Consider the following 23,552-nt stretch of genomic DNA (forward strand, 5'->3'; position numbering starts at 1 on the left):
CAGTCAGTTGGTCAGTCAATCAGTCAGAGGGTCGGTCTGTCAGTCAATCAGTCAGAGGGTCGGCCAGTCGGTCAGTCAGTCAGAGGGTGTTGAGGGAGATTCTAAATGAAAGTCAAACAGCACAATGCTAGCGCCTCGGCGGCCATCTTGGCAGGATACCACAGACTACAGCATGTAAAATGCACATTTTGAGAGAGGGATTAGTTCACTAGGGTGTATCCTGTCTTCTGCCCTGTCACAGCTGTTTGGCTATGCATTCAGACCATCGGTGTGCAGGGAGATGAAAAGGACAGGAGCATTCTGTCTCTGTGCTGTGACGAACCAACATTAGACTGCAGGATAATGAAAACAGATGCTATTTGCTGTAGGATGTTTTGTTAATGCCTGATACAGTGTGTCTGCCATTACATATCGGATCCTTACCAAGCATACCAGAGAGGTTGATTCCATTCATACAATATCTGAGAGAAAACACATCCACCTACATGGCATTATCACATCAAATGTATAGCCCCTGTTGTTTGCCCCATGTGGACACTGAATATCAGATTGGAGTAGAGATATCAAAACCACCTCTTGGTACTGTAGTCAACCAGAGAGGAATAACTCATCACAACAGCTTGTTACCAAATGGCACATAGTACTTGTTACAATGATTCCCTGAGAAACCGAAAAGTAATTATGAGGTGATTAAAAAATCCTTGCTGATCTTAGTGCACCATGTTCCAATGCATAAATTACCAGTCAGCACCGCGGCTACGACGCTGTTAGCTATAAACTATAGCTCAGCACATCTCCACTCCACCCCAGACACGAGCCTCATCGTCATCCAGCACACCTCAACCTACGACCTACAGTCACTTTCAGCAAAGAAATTCAATTCACCTCCAAGCAGACAACTATAATGATCTTCCCTATTATAAAGGGTGAACAGAGGATTAAAGAATCAGTAGAAGAAAAAAAACTAAACCATCAAATATATTTGGGCTGAATGAATAAAGAATTAGGAAACGTCTCAGCGGTGTGAATTTGTGGTTTTCTATTCTCCTTTCTTCATAGTAATCTGCTTTGATATTTCTGCCGGAAACACATGAAGCTCAGTGGGGGGGGTCTTAAAGCAAGAAGATTGAGGTCTGGAAGTCCAGGGGGACGCGGAGAGAGCGGGGGAGAGATTAAACCTCTTTGAGGGTGACACCATGTGTGTGTTGTGTGTGTCTGCGCTTCAAAGCATGTGTCTCTGTGTGTGTGTGTGTGTGTGTGTGTGTGTGTGTGTGTGTGTGTGTGTGTGTGTGTGTGTGTGTGTGTGTGTGTGTGTGTGTGTGTGTGTGTGTGTGTGTGTGTGTGTGTGTGTGTGTGTGTGTGCACAAAACCCTTCTCATAGAAACGTTGTCATCTCTGTAGTGGTGGAGGATTACATATGTTGTCTTTTGACATGCCATCTATCTACACAATACTGATGGACCTCATGCTGTGTCTATGCTGCTGCCCGCCCAGCCAGCAGTCATAAATTACTGTTCAATACAAACAAGGTACATAGATAGAGAAGGAGGACTGGAACTATCTCTTCAACACACTAGATAATGCCTTACAGAGGGAAACCTAATCAACTGAGAGCGAGGGAGAGTGAGCGAGAGAGACAGAAAGAGAGGAGGAGAGATGGAGAGAAAAAGAAAGGTTCAGTGCATTAGCAGTCGGAGCACTTAGCGTGCGGAATACCATTCATTATTCATTAGCTAATTCACCATGTATAGTAATTAAAAACACAGCTCGGTCCAAAATGGAAAGTGCTATTATAGGTAACAATGGATTTTTCCCACATCATTCTAAAGAGATTGCTGTTTCAATCAGTGCAATCAAGCCTCAGACTTTGTGATTAATTTAGCATATAGCAGTACTTCCAGATGAATACTCATAAATGTGAACACTTGTAAATGGAAGGATTGACAATTTTGCGCGAAAATGTAAAAAGAAAAATCAACCATAGTAAGAGATCTCCGTGGTGTTGAATTGATTCTCTTTTTTGAATCTTCACCCAATTCACATTGTTCTGTACTGTAACATCGCATTGGTGCATTTGTTTTCCTATACGAGAAGGACAAGAGGTAGAGTGAGAGCAGAGAAAAAGCAATGTGGAGTTATGGCTGCTGGACAGGAGCTCTCTCTCTCTCTCTCTCTCTCTCTCTCTCTCTCTCTGCGTCTGTCTCTCTCCCTCCCACTCTCCCTCTCTCTCTCTCTCTCTCTTTGCCTGGGTGCAAAATGTAGGCACTCATCCCCTGAATACAGATGGCATTACACAAGCAATCTTGTAAAGAGCTGAGATGCACTGACGTGCTGGTGGCTGGAACGGCCAGAGAGCCAGAGTCCAGCTCCAATGCCTTGCCATGCCAAGCCCCTACAGTGCCTTCAGAAAGTATTCATACCACTTGACTTATTCTACATGTTGTTGTTGTTACAGTCTGAATTCAACATGGGTTACATAGATTTTTCTCTCTCACCCATCTACACACAATACCCCATAAAAACATGTTTTTACAAATGTTTGCACATTTATTGAAAATGAAATACAGAAATTTCATTTACATAATTATTCACACCCCTTTGCTCTGCCACTCCAAATTGAGCTCAGGTGCATCCAATTTCTTTTGATTATCCTTGAGATGTCACCACAACTTGATTGAAGTCCACCTGTGATAAATTCAATTGTTTAGACATGATTTAGAAAGAAATACACCTGTCTATATATGGTCCCACTATAAGATCTCACAGCTGACAGTGCATGTCAGAGCAGAAGCTATACCATCTCCGAAATAGAATTGTGATGATAGGCAGATATCTGGGGAAGGGTGTAATTTCTCGAGTGTTGAACGTTTCCAAGAGCACAGTGGTCTCAATCAATGGGGATTTTTTTTTGGGGGGGGGGGGGGGGGGAATACCCAGAATCTGCCTAGAGCTGGCAGTCCTACCAAACTGAGCAACCTGGCAAGAAAGACATTGGTCAGGAAAGTGACCAAGAACCCAATGACCACTCTGACAGAACTACGGAGCTCCTTGGCTGAGATGGGAGGTCCTGCCAGAAGGACAACAGTCTCTATAGCACTTCACCAATCGGGGTTTTATGGGAGAGTGGCCAGAAAGAAGCCACTTCTGAGAAAAAAGGCAAATTACAGGATTCCTGGAGTTTGCAAAAAGGCCCGTGAAGGACTCAGAGCATAAGACAAAATATTGTCGTGTGATGAGACAAAAATTGAACTATTTGGCCAGAATGCAAAGCGCTATGTCTAGAAAAGACAGGCACAGCACATCACCCATCTAACACCATCCCTACTGTGAAGCATGGTGGTGGCAGCATCATGTTGATGCTTTTCAGTGGTATGGACTGGTAAGGATAGAGGGAACAATGAATGGTGCCACACATAGGCAAACCCTTGATGAGAACCTGCTTCAGAGTGCAAATGGCCTTAGACTGGGGCGAAGATTTACATTCCAACAGGACAATGACCCCAAGCATACAGCCAAAGCAACGCTGGAATGGCTTCAGATCAAGAATGTGAAAGTCCTTGAGTGGCCCAGCCAAATCCCAGACTTCAATCCCATTGAAAATCTATGGAAAGACTTCAAGATTGCTGTTCACTGCCGCTCCCCATCTAACTGAACAGAGCTTGAGAAAATCCCCAAATCCAGATGTGCAAAGCTGATCCAGACATCCCCAAGATGACTCAAAGCTGATACAGACATACCCTAGATGACTCAAAGCTGATCCAGACATCCCCAAGACGACTCAAAGCTGATACATCCCCAAGACGACTCAAAGCTGATCCAGACAAACCCAAGACGACTCAAAGCTGATCCAGACATCCCCAAGACAACTCAAAGCTGATACAGACATACCCTAGACAACTCAAAGCTGATCCAAACATCCCCTCGACGACTCAAAGCTGATACAGACATACCCTAGACAACTCAAAGTTGATCCAGACATCCCCAAGATGACTCAAAGCTGATACATACCCTAGACAACTCAAAGCTGATACATCCCCTAGACAACTCAAAGCTGATCCAGACATACCCTAGACAACTCAAAGCTGATACATCCCCTAGACAACTCAAAGCTGATCCAGACATACCCTAGACAACTCAAAGCTGATACATCCCCTAGACAACTCAAAGCTGATCCAAACATACCCTAGACAACTCAAAGCTGATACAGACAAAACCAAGACGACTCAAAGCTGTAATAGCCACCAAAGGTGATTCTACTAAGTATTGACTCAGGGGTGTGAATACTTATGTCAATTAGATTTCTGTATATATTTTTCAATACATTTACTAAGATTTCTAAAAACGTGTTTTCACTTTGTCATTATGGGGTATTGTTTGAAGATAGGTGAGATGTTTTTTTATTTCATACATTTTTCAATTCAGGCTGTAACAACAAAATGTGGAATACGTCAATGGGTGTGTACTGGTTTCTGAAGGCACTGTAAGTTGGAGCGCCCCAGCAGCCAAGCCCCCCGGCCTATGAAGTGTGTACTGGTTTCTGAAGGCACTGTAAGTTGGAGCGCCCCAGCAGCCAAGCCCCCCGGCCTATGAAGTGTGTACTGGTTTCTGAAGGCACTGTAAGTTGGAGCGCCCCAGCAGCCAAGCCCCCCGGCCTATGAAGTGTGTACTGGTTTCTGAAGGCACTGTAAGTTGGAGCGCCCCAGCAGCCAAGCCCCCCGGCCTATGAAGTGTGTACTGGTTTCTGAAGGCACTGTAAGTTGGAGCGCCCCAGCAGCCAAGCCCCCCGGCCTATGAAGTGTGTACTGGTTTCTGAAGGCACTGTAAGTTGGAGCGCCCCAGCAGCCAAGCCCCCCGGCCTATGAAGTGTGTACTGGTTTCTGAAGGCACTGTAAGTTGGAGCGCCCCAGCAGCCAAGCCCCCCGGCCTATGAAGTGTGTACTGGTTTCTGAAGGCACTGTAAGTTGGAGCGCCCCAGCAGCCAAGCCCCCCGGCCTATGAAGTGTGTACTGGTTTCTGAAGGCACTGTAAGTTGGAGCGCCCCAGCAGCCAAGCCCCCCGGCCTATGAAGTGTGTACTGGTTTCTGAAGGCACTGTAAGTTGGAGCGCCCCAGCAGCCAAGCCCCCCGGCCTAGGAAGTGTGTACTGGTTTCTGAAGGCACTGTAAGTTGGAGCGCCCCAGCAGCCAAGCCCCCCGGCCTAGGAAGTGTGTACTGGTTTCTGAAGGCACTGTAAGTTGGAGCGCCCCAGCAGCCAAGCCCCCCAGCCTATGAAGTGTGTACTGGTTTCTGAAGGCACTGTAAGCTGGAGCTTCCCAGCAGCCAAGCCCCCCGGCCTAGGAAGTGTGTACTGGTTTCTGAAGGCACTGTAAGTTGGAGCGCCCCAGCAGCCAAGCCCCCCAGCCTATGAAGTGTGTACTGGTTTCTGAAGGCACTGTAAGCTGGAGCGCCCCAGCAGCCAAGCCCCCCGGCCTATGAAGTGTGTACTGGTTTCTGAAGGCACTGTAAGTTGGAGCGCCCCAGCAGCCAAGCCCCCCGGCCTATGAAGTGTGTACTGGTTTCTGAAGGCACTGTAAGCTGGAGCGCCCCAGCAGCTAAGCCCCCCGGCCTATGAAGTGTGAAATGATCCTTTGTTTATGTAACACCTTAGTTTTCAGCGTCCACATGACTTATGTACTTCTATGCGTCTTATCTGCTATTTGCAGAGGTTATAGGTGCCTTATTCGGCATTGCAGCTTAAGCTTGTTGCATTGCAAGAATTAAGTATTAGCTACAGTAATATTTGACAAGCGCTCAACAATGCCTGATTTGCAACTTATTAGAATTTCATAAGCAGATTCCTACGTATCACAGCAACAAACCCTACAATAAAATGTGTGTAAAAGTATTCTCTCCTCTGACATCATCCACAAGTGTTATCATTATAAGATACTGTCATCTTTTCTCCTGCGCACGTCCCTCGTGGCCCTCGGACCTGCTCGTCCCCTTGTCCGGCACTGACTGCCTCCATGTTGCATGTTCCTGTCTCCTTGATCCTGGGTCATGAACACAGCCTCATCTGAAGAGGGACGTTTAAACACAGCTCTGTTTAATTAGACACCCTTATGTTCTCCAGCCCAGGCTAACAGGGTTGTATTCATTTGGCACCGAATGGAAGAAAACGGAATGAAACAGGAAGCGAATACCAGAGGCAGTTCAATGAGAGATGCTAGTTTTTGTTCTCTGTTGTAAAAAGTTTTGCTACCTGTTCCCTAATGAATAAGACTCAGATGATATGGCCCCACAAAGACACCCTCCATTTCCTTTTCTCTGATAAATCCCCATAAATGAGAAAGTGACTGCATTGCTGCAGGAAACATAGTAACTGGATCAATGATACAAGAAAACAACATTTTCATCAATTTATTATGGCAGAAAAAAAGAATCAAAGTAGTGTTTTTGAATCCCGGTGCATTTGGAGCAGCCTCCTCTTGTTCTTCACACATCTAATTTGCTCATGCATATTACAACATGCACCATTTGGCTCATGAATATGATATCGCCGGGACTGGGAGTCCCCGTAATCAACAATTAAGTCAACGTCTGCTAGTGGATTTCTAGATATGAGGCCCGGTTCTCTCTCTCCTGTGTATTAGTCTGAACACAACCATTGTTGTGGACTTGCTATTGCTATGGTAGAGCCAATATGTATGTATACATGCATTGTAATCCGTGCCTTTTCATGTCTACTTTTCATTGCATTCATGTTCATCTGTCATCTAATGATAATAATGACCTTTCATGACCAGACAAGGGAATGAGTCTCCCATATCTACTGTGCTAGATCAGTATTGACCAATCCATGTCTCCCATACCTACTGTACTAGATCAGTGTTGACCAATCCATGTCTCCCATACCTACTGTACTAGATCAGTGTTGACCAATCCATGTCTCCCATACCTACTGTACTAGATCAGTGTTGACCAATCCATGTCTCCCATTCCTACTGTACTAGATCAGTGTTGGCCAATCCATGTCTCCCATACCTACTGTACTAGATCCGTGTTGACCAATCCATGTCTCCCATACCTACTGTGCTAGATCAGTATTGACCAATCCATGTCTCCCAAACCTACTGTACTAGATCCGTGTTGACCAATCCATGTCTCCCATACCTACTGTACTAGATCCGTGTTGACCAATCCATGTCTCCCATACCTACTGTGCTAGATCAGTATTGACCAATCCATGTCTCCCAAACCTACTGTACTAGATCAGTGTTGACCAATCCATATCTCTCAAACCTACTGTGCTAGATCAGTCCTGACCAATCCATGTCTCCCATATCTACTGTGCTAGATCAGTACTGACCAATCCATGTCTCCCATACCTACTGTGCTAGATCAGTCTTGACCAATCCATGTCTCCCATATCTACTGTGCCAGATCAGTCTTGACCAATCCATGTCTCCCATATCTACTGTGCCCTTATCAGTACTGACCAATCCATGTCTCCCATACCTACCGTGCTAGATCAGTCTTGACCAATCCATGTCTCCCATACCTACTGTGCTAGATCAGTCTTGACCAATCCATGTCTCCCATATCTACTGTACTAGATCAGTGTTGACCAATCCATATCTCTCAAACCTACTGTGCTAGATCAGTCTTGACCAATCCATGTCTCCCATATCTACTGTGCTAGATCAGTACTGACCAATCCATGTCTCCCATACCTACTGTGCTAGATCAGTCTTGACCAATCCATGTCTCCCATATCTACTGTGCCAGATCAGTCTTGACCAATCCATGTCTCCCATATCTACTGTGCCCTTATCAGTACTGACCAATCCATGTCTCCCATACCTACCGTGCTAGATCAGTCTTGACCAATCCATGTCTCCCATACCTACTGTGCTAGATCAGTCTTGACCAATCCATGTCTCCCATATCTACTGTGCTAGATCAGTACTGACCAATCCATGTCTCCCATACCTACTGTGCTAGATCAGTCTTGACCAATCCATGTCTCCCATATCTACTGTGCTAGATCAGGACTGACCAATCCATGTCTCCCATACCTACTGTGCTAGATCAGTCTTGACCAATCCATGTCTCCCATACCTACTGTGCTAGATCAGTGTTGACCAATCCATGTCTCCCATACCTACCGTGCTAGATCAGTCTTGACCAATCCATGTCTCCCATACCTACTGTGCTAGATCAGTGTTGACCAATCCATGTCTCCCAAACCTACCGTGCTAGATTAGTATTGACCAATCCACTCCTCAGGGACCCCCAGCCATAGACTGTTGCACACCTGATCTAGCTAATCAAGGGCTTGAAGAATGCGTTGACTAGTTGAATCAGGTGTGTTAGTGCTGATCGAACACACATGATCTAGCTAATCAAGGGCTTGAAGAATGAGTTGACCAGTTGAATCAGGTGTGTTAGCGTTGATAGAACACACATGATCTAGCTAATCAAGGGCTTGAAGAATGAGTTGACCAGTTGAATCAGGTGTGTTAGCGCTGATAGAACACACCTGATCTAGCTAATCAAGGGCTTGAAGAATGAGTTGACCAGTTGAATCAGGTGTGTTAGCGCTGATAGAACACACATGATCTAGCTAATCAAGGGCTTGAAGAATGAGTTGACCAGTTGAATCAGGTGTGTTAGCGCTGATAGAACACACATGATCTAGCTAATCAAGGGCTTGAAGAATGAGTTGACCAGTTGAATCAGGTGTGTTAGCGCTGATAGAACACACATGATCTAGCTAATCAAGGGCTTGAAGAATGAGTTGACCAGTTGAATCAGGTGTGTTAGCGCTGATAGAACACACATGATCTAGCTAATCAAGGGCTTGAAGAATGAGTTGACCAGTTGAATCAGGTGTGTTAGCGCTGATAGAACACACCTGATCTAGCTAATCAAGGGCTTGAAGAATGAGTTGACCAGTTGAATCAGGTGTGCTGATAGAACACACATGTGACAGCTCAAGGTAGCCTACCTGGTAAATGGAATTTCAAACACTACATGAATTCCATCTGTCACAATCATGGGAATAGGATTCTATGGTTTAGTGACAACCCCCATAAAAACGGATTTCTAAACCCTTCACAAGGTCGGAATTTAAAATCTAAATTAGCTGAAGATCTAATTCAGAAATGTGTGATACCAAAATACTATGCACTCATCATCCAGGTCTCGTACACAGGCTCGATGTGCACTCACTGGACTCTAACCACACACTCACACACACCACACTGACACACATTGACACACACACACACACATACTACACTGACACACACACAAAGCTGTTACTCTCTGTTTATTATCTATGTGTAGATACCTACATGTATAGTACATATTACCTCAATTACCTCGACTACCCTGTACATTGACTCAGTCCCGTTACCCCCTGTATATAGTCTCCACATTGACTCAGTCCCGTTACCCCCTGTATATAGTCTCCACATTGACTCAGTCCCGTTACCCCCTGTATATAGTCTCCACATTGACTCAGTCCCGTTACCCCCTGTATATAGTCTCCACATTGACTCAGTCCCGTTACCCCCTGTATATAGTCTCCACATTGACTCAGTCCCGTTACCCCCTGTATATAGTCTCCACATTGACTCAGTCCCGTTACCCCCTGTATATAGTCTCCACATTGACTCAGTCCCGTTACCCCCTGTATATAGTCTCCACATTGACTCAGTCCCGTTACCCCCTGTATATAGTCTCCACATTGACTCAGTCCCGTTACCCCCTGTATATAGTCTCCACATTGACTCAGTCCCGTTACCCCCTGTATATAGTCTCCACATTGACTCAGTCCCGTTACCCCCTGTATATAGTCTCCACATTGACTCAGTCCCGTTACCCCCTGTATATAGTCTCCACATTGACTCAGTCCCGTTACCCCCTGTATATAGTCTCCACATTGACTCAGTCCTGTTACCCCCTGTATATAGTCTCCACATTGACTCAGTCCCGTTACCCCCTGTATATAGTCTCCACATTGACTCAGTCCCGTTACCCCCTGTATATAGTCTCCACATTGACTCAGTCCCGTTACCCCCTGTATATAGTCTCCACATTGACTCAGTCCCGTTACCCCCTGTATATAGTCTCCACATTGACTCAGTCCCGTTACCCCCTGTATATAGTCTCGTTACTGTTATTTTATTGTGTTACTATTTTCCCTTTAGTTTATTTAGCAGATTTGACTGACTTTTTTGGGAGGAAATTGTTGGTTAAGGGCTTGTCCATCAGCATTTCACAGTAAGGTCTCTGCTGTATTCGGAGCATGTGTCAAATAAAACTCTGTTTGATTGGAGGATGCTCTCCACCCAACCCCTGCCCTGAAGCCGAACGATGGCAGAACTCCAACCTGCCATATGTACCGTAGCATGGCTACTCTAGAGCAACAGAGTGGAGGGCTAAGTGTGTCCTAAAGGAATACCTGGCCAAACAAAATACTACGCAAACACACCAGCATGTATATGATTGCAGGACTATTCAATCAAAAGTGACATTGGGAAGTTTTCTGGTAAGACTAACATTTTGCCCACTGCACTAAAGCTTGGTTTCAAATAACATGGTAAATATTGTATTAAAAGATTACATTTATCCAACCGTGAATTATTCTACAATGTAAGATTAGCACACAAGATATAACAGCAATAGGAAATATAAGGCAAGACTGCTGCAGTTTCTAACCAACCTACGCTGAACAGAACCATATGACTGATGAGGTAACCTTCCAAGGACAAGACTGCTGCAGTTTCTAACCAACCTACGCTGAACAGAACCATATGACTGATGAGGTAACCTTCCAAGGACAAGACTGCTGCAGTTTCTAACCAACCTACGCTGAACAGAACCATATGACTGATGAGCTAACCTTCCAAGGACAAGACTGCTGCAGTTTCTAACCAACCTACGCTGAACAGAACCATATGACTGATGAGCTAACCTTCCAAGGACAAGACTGCTGCAGTTTCTAACCAACCTACGCTGAACAGAACCATATGACTGATGAGGTAACCTTCCAAGGACAAGACTGCTGCAGTTTCTAACCAACCTACGCTGAACAGAACCATATGACTGATGAGCTAACCTTCCAAGGACAAGACTGCTGCAGTTTCTAACCAACCTACGCTGAACAGAACCATATGACTGATGAGGTAACCTTCCAAGGACAAGACTGCTGCAGTTTCTAACCAACCTACGCTGAACAGAACCATATGACTGATGAGGTAACCTTCCAAGGACAAGACTGCTGCAGTTTCTAACCAACCTACGCTGAACAGAACCATATGACTGATGAGGTAACCTTCCAAGGACAAGACTGCTGCAGTTTCTAACCAACCTACGCTGAACAGAACCATATGACTGATGAGGTAACCTTCCAAGGACAAGACTGCTGCAGTTTCTAACCAACCTACGCTGAACAGAACCATATGACTGATGAGCTAACCTTCCAAGGACAAGACTGCTGCAGTTTCTAACCAACCTACGCTGAACAGAACCATATGACTGATGAGCTAACCTTCCAAGGACAAGACTGCTGCAGTTTCTAACCAACCTACGCTGAACAGAACCATATGACTGATGAGGTAACCTTCCAAGGACAAGACTGCTGCAGTTTCTAACCAACCTACGCTGAACAGAACCATATGACTGATGAGCTAACCTTCCAAGGACAAGACTGCTGCAGTTTCTAACCAACCTACGCTGAACAGAACCATATAACTGATGAGGTAACCTTCCAAGGACAAGACTGCTGCAGTTTCTAACCAACCTACGCTGAACAGAACCATATGACTGATGAGGTAACCTTCCAAGGACAAGACTGCTGCAGTTTCTAACCAACCTACACTGAACAGAACCATATGACTGATGAGCTAACCTTCCAAGGACAAGACTGCTGCAGTTTATAATCAACCTACGCTGAACAGAACCCTATGACTGATGAGAAACCTTCCAAGGACAAGACTGCTGCAGTTTATAACCAACCTACGCTGAACAGAACCATATGACTGATGAGGTAACCTTCCAAGGACAAGACTACTGCAGTTTCTAACCAACCTATGCTGAACAGAACCATATGACTGATGAGGTAACCTTCCAAGGACAAGACTGCTGCAGTTTCTAACCAACCTACGCTGAACAGAACCATATGACTGATGAGGTAACCTTCCAAGGACAAGACTGCTGTAGTTTCTAACCAACCTACGCTGAACAGAACCATATGACTGATGAGGTAACCTTCCAAGGACAAGACTAGCTCAAGCAGCATACAGTAGCCCCATTTCTTTAGTCAGAAGATGCAAAGCATGTCAGTGAGACCTGTCGGATTGGTCTGTTCAGAGGACAAACATGAATTGAATAAAGTTAGTAATTCACTCCACATTTGATTGGTCACTATAGACCACAAACGACTGACTCCATTTCCTCATGATGAATGACTGTGAGGGAATATCTGCATGTTCACTGGAGTGGAGTTATCACGACCATCTCTTTAAGAGTTAGGTAAACAGACAATAAAACGAAAGAGGGAAAAGGAGATGGAGAGAGTAGAGTAGAGGTAAAGAAAGCAGGGTGGCATTTGTGAAATAAAAGGAGTGAGTGAACGAAGATCAGCTTCCTCCATCAACATGACAATCTATCATCGCTTTAGTTATTACTAAGAATTTCTAAAGGATTTTCCTGGTAAGGAGGAGTGTGTTCAAAGGCTTCCTACGGATATTACCAGATGAGATATGCAGACGCTTCGTGGCAAAGCCCTTTGGAGCTCTTTAGCATTATCAGTTTTTAAGCAGAGGCCTGTATTTTAGCAGAGGCATCTACTACTAAAATAGCTGTATTTTATCAGAGGCATCTTCTACTGAAATAGCTGTATTTTATCAGAGGCATCTTCTACTGAAATAGCTATATTTTATCAGAGGCATTTTCTACTGAAATAGCTATATTTTATCAGAGGCATTTTCTACTGAAATACCTGTATTTTATCAGAGGCATTTTCTACTGAAATAGCTATATTTTATCAGAGGCATTTTCTACTGAAATAGCTGTATTTTATCTGGATTCTGTCATGTGTAGGAGTGTGATTAGGTAGGCAGAAAGGTGCCAACCAGGGCTTGTTGGTGGGTGGTTGGTTTACACTGTAGCTACGCTCTATTGGTCAAAGCTCTGCCATACAGAGGAAGATTCTATACCTGCAGTGACTCAGTGAATGGGTGCGTTTCAGATGCACACATTCTGCGCAGGTCATCAGATGTTTGCAGTAATTAGAGAAATGTTTGAAGTATCAGGAAGCACATGAATATGATATGATGATCTTCTAAACTCCTCAGGCCTACATACTGTAGACTCTGTGTTTTTGGAACGCACTCATTAGATGAGCCCTTGAGGTTCCATCCACGGAATCAGTGAGAGAGAGGAGGAAGTTTAGTGTTTCTCTGACCTAGACTTTCCCAGAGTCTCAAAAATAAACATCAATGGTTGGAGGCGTGGGGCAGTTCTGACGCAAAACGCGCTTGCATTCTATATCCTGGTTCATATACTACGTTCCAATGAAAAGCCTCATTCTATATCCTGGTTCATATACTACGTTCCAATGAAAAGCCTCATTCTATATCCTGGTTCATATACTACGTTCCTATGAAAAGTCTCATTCTATATCTTGGTTCATATACTACGTTCCTATGAAAAGTCTCATTCTATATCCTGGTTCATATACTACATTCCTGTGAAAAGTCTTAACACATTATGACAAACAATCTACCTGCTGGTTCTACGTAAAGCGTTACCATAGTATTTTCCGGTCCTTGTCAACAACCCTCTGAACTGTGTCCCTCTCTGCGATAAGAAGCCATCTGTAAAGTTTAAACCACATTAGACAGAAAGCCAACATCACAGACAACGGGACAGGCCTGGCTTCTTCACATTTAGCATGCTAACTTTGATTTAAATGTCAGGATTGCAGAGTGACAGGCTGCGGAACAGGCTGAATAATCCTCTTTCAGGAGCACGGAACCATGACGATCCTGACTGCCACAGTGGCTGGAATACTGAGAAGAGTTCCATCGGTCTGGCCAGGCTGATACGTTGGTCGAACTCATTCACAAGCAGTCAACTTCATCGAGATATGGCTAGCTGTCTCCAGACCGGACACAAACATATGTTTCATCAGGGGGAGGGTGGTTCAGTAACCATCCACCAAGATGGGATGGGCAGGAAGATAGGGGCTAAATCAGGGTCAGTGCTCTGTGATGTTGGGGAAGCCCCACTTCAGAAGGACAGAACAGCTGATTAGGGTTTTTACTAGGAGACACAAGGTGAGGGAGATCGTTGTTTACTAGAAAGGAGGGACACAGACAAACAGACACACACAGATACACAGACACTCATAAACATGCACAGACAGACACTCACGCACACACATACTGTGGAATTTGTCTCCCTGTGGACTTTCTCTTCAGTAGATCCCTCAACTGAAACACTATTGAACATCAATCCTGTACAGTATGAGTACAACAGGAAAGATAATGATCTGAACAAATGGATCAGCATTTTTGCCATTGACAACAGTCCAAGACAGTCAGAAATGAACATTCGTGAACATTTTATTTCCTTGGCTTGCAGTCGTATAACACTCAATGGAAGCAGGCAGCAGCTGCCTACTGGAAGCAGAGCTGGGAGACATTTAAGTGATGCATGTCAATTGCTAGCCTGGTTACACCACTGAACACTGCAGCATTCCAGTGTGGTTTAAACAGACTAGTCTATAGAGTCACCAAAGGTTTATCTAAGTCAAAGGTGTTTAAATCCGAGCCTGGAGGTCCGATGTACTGCTGGTTGTCTTATCTACCTGATAATTAATTGCACTCACCTAGTGTCCTGGTGTCCCAGGTCTAAATCTGTTCCTGATTAGAGGGGAACAATGAAAATCAGCAGTGATTGTTTTCACATTAAAGGCCCCTAACAGTGGCTGTCTGACATCAAGGCTCATATACTGTAACCATCCATGGCTATATCAACATATGCACCATTTTTACAAGATGAATATACATTATTAATTGAGAAAGATTGTCAATATTATGCCTCGTCAAATTGTAGGGGGCAGATAAGATACCTTGTATTCCGGACATGCAATGAATGGACACTGTAAGTGGGCTGATTGTTGCAGGATTGACACGCTCAAAAAATGTATCATCTTTTAATCGAGCAAGATGGAACCAAAGGCACTTTCTCTACTGGGTCGTTCCACTAAATGAGTGCCCTTTGCATCCCTTTGATATTTTAAGTAGAGATTGTGCACCAATATTGGATTTGAAAAGCCTGTTATATTCAATGAAATGCCCTTTAATAAACACCACATGGAGAATTTAATAAATGTTACATTTTTTTATATGAATAAAGACCTGGTAATGTGTCAAAATTCAGCATTTAGAAATGTCCCTCCATGCACCTTCTGTAACCTCCAGTAAGACTGTAACCTACTGCACCATAACATCTCTCCAGGTTTTCACCATCGTTGTAAAGCCTAGTTATTTTGTTGCTTTGATAAAGTCATTTCCCCAAGATGATTATTTACAGTGACCTCCAAAAGTATTGGGACCGTGACATGTTTTTGTTGGTGTTTTGGCTCTGTACTCCAGCACTTTGGATTTGAAATGATACAATGACTGTGCAGACTGTCAGCTTTAATTTGAGGGTATTTTCATCAATATCAGGGGAACCGTTGTGAAATTACAGCACTTTATGTACATAGTTCCCCCATTTCAGGGGACTGAAAGTATTGGGATAAATTCACATATGTGTATTTAAGTAGTCAAAAATGTTGAATTTGTTCCCATATTCCTAGCATGCATTGACTACATCAAGCTTGTGACTCCACAAACTTGTTGGATGCATTTACTGCTAGTTTTGGTTGTGTTTCAGAAAATGTTGTGCCCAATAGAATGAATGTTTAATAATGTATTGTGTCATTTTGGAGTCACATTTATTGTAAATAAGAATATAACATGTTTCTAAACACTTCTACATGAATGTGGATGCTACTATGATTACGGATAGTCCTGAATGAATCGTGAATAATGATGAGTGAGAAAGTTAGAGCCACAAATATCATGCCTCCAAGACATTGCTAACCTCTCACCATTACAATTACAGGGTAGGTTAGCATTTTAAATCATACCCCCAAGACATGCTATCCTCTCAGCATTACAATTACAGGGGAGGTTATCATTTTAAATCATACCCCCAAGACATGCTATCCTCTCAGCATTACAATTACAGGGGAGGTTATCATTTTAAATCATACCCCCAAGACATGCTAACCTCTCAGCATTACAATTACAGGGGAGGTTATCATTTTAAATCATACCCCCAAGACATGCTATCCTCTCAGCATTACAATTACAGGGGAGGTTAGCATTTTAAATCATACCCCCAAGACATTGCTAACCTCTCAGCATTACAATTACAGGGGAGGTTAGCATTTTAAATCATACCCCCAAGACATGCTATCCTCTCAGCATTACAATTACAGGGTAGGTTAGCATTTTAAATCATACCCCCAAGACATGCTATCCTCTCAGCATTACAATTACAGGGGAGGTTAGCATTTTAAATCATACCCCCAAGACATGCTAACCTCTCAGCATTACAATTACAGGGTAGGTTAGCATTTTAAATCATACCCCCAAGACATGCTATCCTCTCAGCATTACAATTACAGGGGAGGTTATCATTTTAAATCATACCCCCAAGACATGCTATCCTCTCAGCATTACAATTACAGGGGAGGTTATCATTTTAAATCATACCCCCAAGACATGCTAACCTCTCAGCATTACAATTACAGGGGAGGTTATCATTTTAAATCATACCCCCAAGACATGCTATCCTCTCAGCATTACAATTACAGGGGAGGTTAGCATTTTAAATCATACCCCCAAGACATTGCTAACCTCTCAGCATTACAATTACAGGGGAGGTTAGCATTTTAAATCATACCCCCAAGACATGCTATCCTCTCAGCATTACAATTACAGGGTAGGTTAGCATTTTAAATCATACCCCCAAGACATGCTATCCTCTCAGCATTACAATTACAGGGGAGGTTAGCATTTTAAATCATACCCCCAAGACATGCTAACCTCTCAGCATTACAATTACAGGGTAGGTTAGCATTTTAAATCATACCCCCAAGACATGCTATCCTCTCAGCATTACAATTACAGGGGAGGTTATCATTTTAAATCATACCCCCAAGACATGCTAACCTCTCAGCATTACAATTACAGGGGAGGTTAGCATTTTAAATCATACCCCCAAGACATGCTAACCTCTCACCATTACAATAACTGGGGAAGTTAGCATATATTGTATCATATTGTATCATCCAAAGTGGTGGAGTACAAAGCCAAAACAACAACAAATGTGTCACTGTCCCAATAGTGTTGGAGCTCACTGTATTTCATGTGATTAGTGATTCGGGTAGCCTAGTGGTTAGAGCGTTGGACTAATAACCGGAAGGTTGCGAGTTCAAACCCCCGAGCTGACAAGGTACAAATCTGTCGTTCTGCCCCTGAACAGGCAGTTAACCCACTGATCCTAGGCTCTCATTGAAAATAAGAATTTGTTCTTAACTGACTTGCCTGGTTAAATAAAGGTTAAAAAAAATCATTTTAGGGTAAAAAAAACAACAATCCGGCCCTCGTTTTAAGGTCAACCCTGTTCTGTAAACTGAACTCTCGTTTTAATATGGTGAAACTATTCCTTTTGAAATATTTTTTGTCAAGATAAATATTGAACATCTAATAGTGTAAAACCTGGTGAGCACCATTTTCTGGTGTAAAACAGAATGGGTCGAGCATAACACAGCAACCCTATTACTCGTAGACAGACAGGCAAAAAAAATCAACAATTTCTTTCTTTTTTTGTTACAAGCTTCCATTCATCCTGTCACAAGGGGATTTATGGCTGATTAAAGATGAAATCGTCAACTCTGTTACGGTCAACTCTGTTACGGTCAACCCTGTTACTTTATTTGGCACTTAACAGGCACTTAATATAGTAATTTTTATTTAACCTCTTGAGATAGGGAAACTAGTTTTTAACATAAAAAATGGATACGCCCCCTTTTTCAATTTTCACCTAAAATGACATACCCAACTCTAACTGCCTGTAGCTCAGGCCCTGAAGCAAGAATATGCATATTCTTGGTTCCATTTGAAAGGAAACACTTTGAAGTTTGTGGAAATTAGATGTTGGAGAATATAACACATTAGATCTGGTAAAAGATAATACAAAGAAGAAAACTACGTTCTTTTGTATTTTTTGTTGTACCATCATCTTTGAAATTCAAGAGAAAGGCCATAATGTATTATTCCAGCCCAGGTGCAATTTAGATTTTGGCCACTAGATGGCAGCAGTCTATGTGCAACTTGTTAGACTGATCCGAGGGACCAATTTTAATTCTGTTCAAAATGTTGTATAAAGACTGCCCAAATGTGCCTAGTTTGTTTATTAATAATTCTTCATGTTGAAAATTATGCGCTCTCCTCAAACAATAACATGGTATTCTTTCACTGTAATAACTACTGTAAATTGGACAGTGCAGTTAGATTAACAAGAATTTAAGCTTTCTGCCAATATCAGATATGTCTATGTCCTGGGAAATGTTCTTGTTACTTACATCCTCATGCTAATCCCATTAGCCTACATTAGCTCAACCGTCCTGTGGAAGGGATACCGATCCCGAAGAAGTTAACGACAGAATGAATGACATTTTTTATGACAGAATGTTAAAATGAGGTGAAAACAAAAATAAATAAATAATCTTAAAGGCATGGACCACAGTATAAGTATGAGACAGTATATTGACTACAGTAGAAGTATGAGGCAGTATATCGACTATAGTAGAAGCATGAGGCAATGCATCGACTACAGTAAAAGTAAGGGGCAGTGTATCAACTACAGTAGAAGTATGAGGTAGTGTATGGACTACAGTAGAAGTATGAGGCAGTGTATTGATGACAGTAGAAGTATGAGGTAGTGAATCAACTACAGTAGAAGTATGAGGCAGTGAATCAACTACAGTAGAAGTATGAGGTAGTGAATCAACTACATTCGAAGTATGAGGTAGTGTATAAGTATGAGCTGGTGTATTGACTACAGTAGAATATGAGGCAGTGTATCAACTACAGTATAAGTATGAGGCAGTGTATCAACTACAGTAGAAGTATGAGGGCAGGGGATGGACTACATTCAAAGTATGAGGCAGTGTATCGACTACATTCGAAGTATGAGGCAGTGTATCGACTACATTCAAAGTATGAGGCAGTGTATCAACTACAGTAGAAGTATGAGGGCAGGGGATGGACTACATTCGAAGTATGAGGCAGTGTATCGACTACATTTGAAGTATGAGGCAAGTGTATCGACTACATTCGAAGTATGAGGCAGTGTATCAACTACAGTATAAGTATGAGGCAGTGTATCGACTACATCCGAAGTATGAGGCAGTGTATGGACTACAGTAGAAGTATGAGGCAGTGGAGGCCCATGTGTCTACTTCCTCTTAGTTCCCCCCCAGTGTAAATTTAGGCTGCCCGGGTGTATTTAGCCCCCCCCCCCAGTGTGAATGTAGCCCCCCCATGTAATCTACAGTATTATCACTGAACAATGCTGACCAAGATCTTCACAAGCCTCCACTGGAGGACACTGATAGCCCAATGTTAATGAATGACCTTTAAAAGAAAGTTCATCCTCTCAATAACAAATGACTGGGGAAGATTGGCACCACATTATTAGATGGTATCAATCTTTCTGACTCATTTAGGATTGAGGCGTGGACATTTCTCTAAATGAATATCATGTGATCTAGACCACAGAAGGTGTGGAATACCAACTCAGCTCGACCCGAGAACGCTTTTGAGAAATGAGAACATCACAAAACATTTATATGAATTTCTATGTCATCCAAACCAAACTCTTGGCAACTCATTCAAGCCAGACCTTGATACTTCATATATTTGAAGATGCTTAAGGCCAGAAGTCAGTGAGAAACTCAGACTGTGATTTAAGTCGATAAATCAAGGCATTAGACTGTGAAATGTAACATTGTATTGATTCCATGCTCACAGGACCCAACAGACGTGTCACTTCACACCATGAGTGCAATCTGCTTCCATGATTTGCACTGCTAAACATATTCAGTGCTATGGAATAGTAACAGTCAGTTTCAGGTTGAAGTAATTCAAGAAGAAGACCAAACAGCTTCCATCACAGTGATTAGTTAAACATGACTAATTTAAAGTGGTATATTACGCATATAGCAGACATGCCATTATTGAAATAAATATAAATGGGATTTAAGGTAATGTGTGCCTTTGGCAAAACATGACAGGGGTTTCCTATTACCAGCATGAGACAAAAAGTAAATATCATTCTTCTTGAGCTGCTGGTCTTTTGGCAAATGGTGAATATGCAACAACATGTGAAGAGATAATATGCTTCATGCATATTTGAATGAATGTTCTGAAGAAACAATGTTTACAGTGAGAAACCATTGAAATGAAAGTCCATGCCAATAGAAACATTCCTGTTTTCTCAATGCACAGTTGCCTTAAAACCTGCTAATGAACATGACATACAGGTTAATGGTTATTTATAATGGAGAAACTTACATGAACACAGTATTACTATCTAAAGAAATGTGCTTTCATGTTCTGGGGAATATGCTTTCATGCTCGGGTAAATCTATATAGGAGGCCTAACAAGGTATCGCCCTCCAGTATCCTAACGCGGGTAGTATTTTCAGCACCACCTTCCAATGGACAGCTCACATCAACACGTAACTCACCCAAGCGTGACGCCCCGTTGAGGCACCGCAGCTATAATATAACACCCACTATTTAGAATCTGAATCAGCACCAAATTACATAACTCCTGGTTAGACATCATGCTCCTTCTGGTCAACAGTGCTCGGGAATCCGATTGGGGGAAATCAACACTAATGCACCTCCATCACATTCCATTAGCAGCTGTGCCACCGGAAGACCACTGGGGTTGAGACACAAGCAGTCTCATGTGGCCTGACACTCCGCTCGAGTCAATTGCTTTGAACGTCATAAATATCACGGTGGATTTAACATGCACGGATACAGAGTTAGTGGTTCTAAGCTAATTGGGGGGCCGAGTCAGTTGAGAGATATTACATCCTAAATCTAAGAAACCCTATTGTAGAACTCACCTGAAGAATTCGGTGGGTCAATCTGGTGGCCCCCGTGCTGCAAATGTGTCATTACTAAGCGGCATGACGAACCACACCTGAGCTGAATATGAATGACCATATGACGTATTCTAGCAACATTGGTATAATGGCTATACAGGGATTTACAGAATCCCGAATCTACCTAAACACAATGTCTCACCAAACGGTTTAGGCCATACCCCATCATTAAATAAATAAAAGCCTGTTATTACGTATATATTTATCTAACCACTTACTATGTCTCTTTCGGACTCTCTCTCTCTCTCTCTCTCTCTCTCTCTCTCTCTCTCTCTCTTAAACACACATGCACATATACACACACGCAAGCGCGCGCGAGAGAGAGAGCTTCACATGGTTTAATGATGTCTTTAAAAAATGTGAATTAACATCAACTATTGCACATGTAGCCTAAAGCGACATTATAGCGACATTAGTCTATAGCGGAAAACGGTGTCGTGTTGAACACCCGAATGACCACTCTGTCGTGAAGAGTAGCCGAGATGGATAAGAAAGATTAAAGTGCCTAACTTAATGTAGATATAAGAGGTGAATAAATCAAATAAAAGATACTTACGCATTTTCTCGAAGATATGGGATTGTGCTCAAAATGAAGAAAAAAACCAAACACACCAGGGCCAAGGTATCCGATTGGATTGGCTGTAAGACCGATGCACAATCCTCACCCATGTGAAAGGATTCGAGGCCACCACACGTAGTCTACATCGACAGCAGCAGAATCAAACGCGTAAGAAAACGAAGCTCGAACGCAATAAAAAAATGTACAAATGTCAAAAAGAGGTGCATGAAATTGGGATGAATCCACCATTCCTGTGGCCACAGTGGAGAAAACCCGCGGGGTGCCGGTAGCTTTTGACTTTGTATTCCGATGGGGGGAAATGCTGCCGAGTTTGTGAGAGAGCGATAAGTCTGTGGCTATTTCTTCATATAGCCCTTTCCTGTGGAACTGAACGTGGTGCCCTATATAGGATTTCTCAGTGAAATTATTCTTCAGCGCACACAGTTAATGCCATAAACCGAGATTGAAATGGACTATCCACATTTCGATTGATGTTCATCCCTTATTGGTGCAGTTCTCTGATAGCCTACTGGAGGATTTGCAGAGGTATAATGTCAGTTACCATAAAGGGGCACATGTCCAGGCAATATTCCCGAACATGATCGATGTAGCAAGCGTAGAATAAAAAAAATCTAGAAGTATATGCACCGATGCAGTCGAGGTGTGTACATACATGTCTCAAAAGGACGCAGCCATTCTTATTCGAATGTTCTGATCCAGATTCGTCAAACAACCACCCAATGCATCCATAGCCAATCCATCAACTTGATTCCCTGGGAAATAACGCAGAGCCTAATACGCAAACCAATGGCATATGAGCGCGCGGAATGTAGCCTATATGCGCTCTGTATTTACTAAATATCCACCAGAAGCTGGTTTTCGATGCAGTCCGGTAGGCCACCTATTTAACATAAGCGTAACTATTGATAACAATTTTTGCGTTGTCAGGGGGATTTGTGGGATCCGTGTAATATCAGCACCATCAATATTCCGTGTTTTCCATATCCACCGGGGAGCCACTGTGTTCTATTCGCTCTTGCGCTTGCTGCAGTCCATGGCTCGAATAGGGAGGGAGCACATGGAATTCATTAGACTGCATGGTCCGAGCTCAGCGATGTAAAAAATACCACTGCCGTGTGTGTGGTAGGCTATAGACTGCATGGTCCGAGCTCAGCGATGTAAAAAATACCACTGCCGTGTGTGTGGTAGGCTATAGACTGCAACCTCTCTAGTATTCGTCTACAATCCATCGTCTCATTCTACCGACCTTCCATTTGGGTTTACATCTCTCTGAACTCATTCATTATTGACTGATCAATAGCATTAACACATAAAGGCCAGAGGGAATGGTGTGTGTGTGTGTGTGTGTGTGTGTGTGTGCGTGTGTGTGTGTGTGTGTGTGTGTGTGTGTGTGTGTGTGTGTGTGTGTGTGTGTGTGTGTGTGTGTGTGTGTGTGTGTGTGTGTGTGTGTGTGTGTGTGTGTGTGTGTGTGTGTGTGTGTGTGTGTGTGTGTGCGTTTACTTGATGAGGCAGGGTTGCCACCTACAGGCGTTTGCCCCTCTCAATTCAAATATTGACAATAATCAGTCATTTCACAGGGTGTCCTGCCTAATCAAAATGATACACTTCAGGAGTCTTTAAATCACCTGCATCTGCACCTTTTACATTATAGGTAGTTGCATTTTCAGCGACTTACAAG

General features: G+C 43.0%; 1 protein-coding gene across 1 annotated transcript in view; it reads right to left on the reverse strand.

The window, feature by feature from the left end:
• The window catches only part of LOC109879254 (leucine-rich repeat-containing protein 4C-like), a 45,877-nt gene extending 22,858 nt beyond the window's left edge, over nt 1-23,019 (reverse strand). The window contains exon 1 of the mRNA XM_031812536.1: nt 21,851-23,019. The gene's annotated coding sequence lies outside the window, so the exon portion shown is untranslated. The remainder of the gene's footprint in view (nt 1-21,850) is intronic.
• Between the last annotated feature and the right edge of the window lie 533 nt (nt 23,020-23,552).

Source organism: Oncorhynchus kisutch, unplaced genomic scaffold, assembly GCF_002021735.2.
Source record: "Oncorhynchus kisutch isolate 150728-3 unplaced genomic scaffold, Okis_V2 Okis03b-Okis08b_hom, whole genome shotgun sequence".
NCBI lineage: Eukaryota > Metazoa > Chordata > Actinopteri > Salmoniformes > Salmonidae > Oncorhynchus > Oncorhynchus kisutch.